Source organism: Pistacia vera, unplaced genomic scaffold, assembly GCF_008641045.1.
Source record: "Pistacia vera cultivar Batoury unplaced genomic scaffold, PisVer_v2 Contig820, whole genome shotgun sequence".
Taxonomy (NCBI): domain Eukaryota; kingdom Viridiplantae; phylum Streptophyta; class Magnoliopsida; order Sapindales; family Anacardiaceae; genus Pistacia; species Pistacia vera.
The window spans coordinates 466,898-471,970 of record NW_022196691.1 but is presented as its reverse complement, the minus strand read 5'-3'; the positions used below and the strand labels follow the sequence as shown (position 1 = coordinate 471,970).

The 5,073-nt window shown below is 31.6% G+C and overlaps 2 long non-coding RNA genes across 22 annotated transcripts; both read left to right on the top strand.

Annotated features, from left to right (window-relative positions):
• Positions 1-265: 265 nt before the first annotated feature.
• On the top strand, positions 266-887 carry LOC116117750. Of its 2 annotated transcripts, none has more exons than XR_004126026.1 (3): positions 266-351; positions 456-528; positions 824-887. It is a non-coding gene; the product is annotated as an uncharacterized LOC116117750 (long non-coding RNA). The 2 variants fall into 2 exon arrangements; XR_004126027.1 differs by lacking the exon at positions 824-887 and adding an exon at positions 662-691.
• A 120-nt stretch (positions 888-1,007) lies between these two features.
• On the top strand, positions 1,008-3,347 carry LOC116117748. 20 transcript variants are annotated; one of them, XR_004126022.1, is made up of 11 exons: positions 1,010-1,177; positions 1,268-1,340; positions 1,468-1,593; positions 1,681-1,770; positions 1,936-2,018; positions 2,114-2,193; positions 2,350-2,409; positions 2,506-2,700; positions 2,804-2,908; positions 3,057-3,149; positions 3,236-3,347. It is a non-coding gene; the product is annotated as an uncharacterized LOC116117748 (long non-coding RNA). The 20 variants fall into 20 exon arrangements; XR_004126019.1 differs by having other exon boundaries at positions 3,018-3,149; XR_004126012.1 differs by having other exon boundaries at positions 3,015-3,149.
• Positions 3,348-5,073: the final 1,726 nt, after the last annotated feature.

Below are 5,073 nucleotides of genomic sequence, written 5' to 3'. Positions count from 1 at the left end.
CTGAATTTATTTATTTTTTAATTTTTTTTAGTTTTATAAAATTAATTTTATTTCATCAAAATTAGATATTTAAAAATATAGAATATTTATATTTTTTTGTAAAATTGTTAAAGAATGGATTGGTCCATTAATGCAAAATTAGGTACATGGGCCTTGTACTAGAGATCAGTATTTGGAGAGTTAATTAATTAATTTAAAAAATAAATATCTTAAATATATATTAATTCATTTATACTAAAGCATGTAATGTTCTTCTATTTATAGCTTCAAATTCAATGCAGCTTTTTTGTCTTCTGGAAGAAGGAAATAATGGGTGTTAGGAGAGGAGAGTAGGCAGAGGAACTCAGTCAAGTACGTGCTTCTTTTTTTTTTTTTTGGGTCAATTCCTTTTTACAAAGACATGTAATTTTTTCTATTTAAGGTTTCATATTTCGTCAAAATATTTACTGTTCCAGAGATGCATGCTTTTGCGGCATGGAAGAGAGGAAGAATGCTTTTTGCAGAGTTGCTGGACGAAATCAATTAATGGTGGGTTATGCTTTCTCAATGTTGTTCTCTGTTCTTTCTTTAATGCTTCATGTTTAATATGAAAGCATATCGGAAGAATTTCAATTTTCTGTTAAACTTTCAAAATGAGGTATATTATGTTATCTTTTACCAGATGAAACAATTGCCCAAACCCTGCTCTTTACATTTACTTGGTAAGCTAGCATTTCATACTGTTTAAATTTTGTCTGGCTTGGAAAATGTTTAAGTGCTTTTTTCTGTCATTTTGTACTAAAACATGTAATTTTCTATTTATACTTTCAAATCATTGTTTCAGTGCAGCATTTTGCGCTATGGAAGATAATGGGTGTTAGAAGAGTAGTAGAAGAACTTAGTTAATGGTTGGTTGTGAATTTCTCTTTTCTTTCTTCCTTACTGATGTTTAAAAGCACTTCACAACATTGTGTTCTGATTCAGTTATTTTTATAATATGCAGAGAGGCGAGTTTAAGATGTCATGAATTGTTACCTATATTAAGACATTACTTCTGTTTGAGCTTATTAAAACCAGGGATCAGATTTGATCAACAAAACTTTGTATCATGCTGGAAAACAGTGACAGGCCAGGAAATATCTTATGTATCCGTGCTTCTTGGAGGTCATAATCCCACTTTTCATACATCAATTTTCTGGTAATTTCTAAGCTCTTTTCTAATTTTAACTAAAAGCCTTATAATTTTCAATTTATAGTTTCATATTTCATCAACTATTTATTTTCTCAGCCAGCATTTCACCTTATCAAGGAGAGGAGGAATTAATGGCTCTAGAAGAGTAGTCGAAAGAACTGAATTAGTGGTTAGATATGCTTTCTTAATGCTGCTTTCTGTTCTTGCTTTGATGTATGTGAATAAGTGATTTTCTAGTCATTCTAACTATTCTGAGAATTCAAGAATTTTGTTACTGATCATCAAAGCAAATACAGGAGGCCATAGAAATGCAGAACTAGTTTATCTTATTTATGGAAGAAGAAACTTTATTGAGGGACTTGTAAAAAGAGATAATTTGCAAGATGAAACAAGAGCTCAATCCTATTCTTAACATTTTCCTGGTGAGCTTCAAAGTGATCTACGTTTCTATCTCCTGTTTGCTTCTTGCGTAGACAATTTCTTAGTAATAAAAGATACTTGACACACAGCATTTTCCAAAACCAAACCCAGGGAAACTTTGAAGAGAGGAAGAATGAGTTTTGGAGAGTAGAGGAAAGAACTCAAGAACTCGATTAATGGTTGGTTATGCTTTCTCAATGTGGCCCTCTGTTCTTTCTTTAATTCTTGATGTTTATTTAGAAAGTAAATCACATCATTTTGTAACTGGTTCTGTTATTTATTTATTTATTATGGTTGCTAACAATGCTAAGAATTTCAAATTGACCAAATGATATCATGCACAGAAGAAAACTTGAGGCACTTGTAAGCAGAGAGAAAATCTACCAGATGAAACCAGTGCTCAATCCTTTGTCTTCACATTTGCCTGGTAAGCTAGAATTTGATACTATTAATCATCTGATAATATTGCTTAAGCAATTTTTTACTTTTAACTAAGGCATTCAAATTTCTATTTGATCACAGCTTCAGAATTTGTGCCTTAGGAAAAATATGGAAGAGGATGGACAAATATAGGAGATGATGTACTCAAAAGGACTCAAGTGGTTGGTTATGCTCACTTCTTTGTTTTTCCTTATTTTTAAACTAGAAAGCACATCACAGCACAATTACTGGTTTTGTAAGTTCTTTAAATTTTATGCAGGACTGATTTATATATCTGTTATTTGGTTTCTCTTACTGTTGGATTGCTGTTATGTCAGAAGCTTCTCAAATTACAGTGGATTCCCTCTATGAAATCCTTTGATGATTCATTGTGATAGGTTTATTTTCTTGCTTAACTCTCTACATAGTGTGGACATTCAAAACCCATGTTCTCTATAATTAAACTTTATTTTGATATGTTAATTTTGATGCAGAGAGGCAAGTTTAAGATGTCATGAATTTCCTGAAGAATCAAGGTTGACATATGATGTCATAAATTTCAGCAAAACTTTCCTATGTTAAGGCATTTGTTCGCTTTTAGCTAATTGAAACCAGGCATAAAATTCCTTCCGCAAAACTTTTTGTCCTGCTGGAAAACAGTGACAAACCAGGAAATATCTTTTGTATCTGTACGTCTTGAAGGTCATAATACCACTTTTTGTACGTCAATTTTCTCTTAATGTTTAAGCTCTTCTTTAATTTTAACTAAGGCATATAATTTTCTATTTATAGTTTCAGATTTCATCAAAATTTATTTTCTCAGTCCAGCATTTCTCGTTATCGAGGAGAGGAGGAATTAATGGCATTAGAAGAGTGGTCCATAGAACTCAATTAGTGGTTGGATATGCTTTCTCAATGCTGCTTTCTGTTCTTTCTTTGTTTCTTGATTTCTAATTAGGTAGCATATCAGAGTATTATGTTTATTTCTTTGATGTATGTGAAGAAGTGATCATCAGAGTCAATACTGGAGGCTATAGAACTGCAGGACCAATTTATCTCATTTAAGGAAGCGCTTGTAAACAAAAAGATGATTTGCCAGATGAAACAAGAGTTCAATCCTGTTCTTAACATTTCCCTGGTGAGATTCCAAATGATCTAAGTTTGTATCTCCTGCATGCTTCTTGCATAGAGCAAATTGTTATTGATAATAGATACCTGAAACAGAGCATTTTTCCAAAACCAAAGTCCAGACCTTCGAAGAGAGGAACAGTGGTTTTTAGAGTGTAGCCGAAAGAACTCTATTAATGGTTGGGAATAGAAAGTGATGGACTCTTCATCATTTTTTTCTTCCCACAATGAAAACTCTCGCTTTGGTGAGAATGAATGGGAAGAGTGGGATTATGAGATTACAAGAAAGGAAGAAGAAGATGATGATATTACAATCATGTCATCTTTGGTTTCCTTGAAATTAGTTACTGCCCCAATGAAGGCACTGCCAAACCACATTGTTCAGAATACAGCATTGACAAAACATATGGTACTGTCCTCTGCTACACTACGATTGATGAGGGGAAGATGAGAGGTAATATTTTTTTATTTTGTTTAAATAAATGTATTGTGATTGAACAATTAATGATTTGAAGATATTGAAAAAGGCAGTGTTTAAGTTAAATGATAATGATAGATTTAGTTAGAGGTAATTAAATAATGGTCCAAATTCAAGAATAGTAATATAATATTAATACATATGGTGGCCTGGCATTGCCAATTAATTCACTAATTATATTCACTTTTGATCATTATCTTTATAAAATTAATTTGATTTCATCAAAATTTTCTTATTAGTTATTTAAAAATAATAGAATATTTATATATATTTTGTAAAATTAAAGAATGCATTGGTTATTAATACAAAATAAGGTACATAAATGCTTTGTGTTTTGATTCTATGTGCTGAAATGATTTACTCTCTCATCTTTGAAGGAAAACCAAGGGTAAGCAGTAAATAAAGGAAGAACAACAATGAAAAATATTCATGATTGTTGGTTGTAGGGGAAAATGAGAGGTAATATATTTTATTTTTGTTTAAATAAATGTATCAATTTCTGATTCAATATTTAATCAATTATTCAAATTTCATGTTTAAGTAATATTTATTCATAGATTTTATTATCTTATTTAATTTTATATAAAATTAAGAATGGATTGGCCCATTAATACCTATCGAAGAGAGAAGGACTTAAGGGCTTTAGAAGAGTCTGAAAGAACTGAATTAGTGTTTAATGCTTACCAATGTTGCTTTTTGTTCTTGCTTTGATGTATGTGAAGAGTGATTTTCTAGTCATGCTAATTATTCTGAGAATTCAAGAATTCTGTTAGATCACAGAGTAAATACTGGAGGCCATAGAATTGCAGAACCAGTTATCTCATTTTTGGAAGAAGAAACGTCGTTGAGGGATTGTAAAAAGAGATAATTTGCAAGATGAAACAAGAGCTCAACCTGCTCTTAACATTTTCTGTAAGCTTCAAACTGCTCACGTTTCATCTCTGTTTGCTTCTGCATAGACAATTTGTTATTGATGATAGATACTTGACACACAGCATTTTCCAAACCAAACCCAGGAAACTTTAAAGAGAGGAAGAATGGGTTTTGGAGAGTAGCGGAAAGAACTTGATTATGTTGGTTATGCTTTCTCAATATTGCTCTCTGTTCTTTCTTTAATTCTTGCGTTTATTTAGAAAGCAAATCACATCATTTTGTAACTGGTTCTGTTACTTATTTTTTTATGGTTGCTAACAATGCTAAGAATTTCAAATTGACCAAATGACATCATGCACTGAAGTAAACTTGATTGAGGCACTTGTAAGCAAAGAGAAAATTTACCAGATGAAACCAGTGCTCCATCCTTGTCTACATGGCTTGGTAAGCTAGAATTTGATACCATTAATCATCTGATAATACTGTTAGTGCAATTTCCTTTTAACTAAGGCATGCGAATTTCTATTTGATCACAGCTTCCAAATTGTACTAGAACAAAGTGGAAGAGGATGGACAAATATAG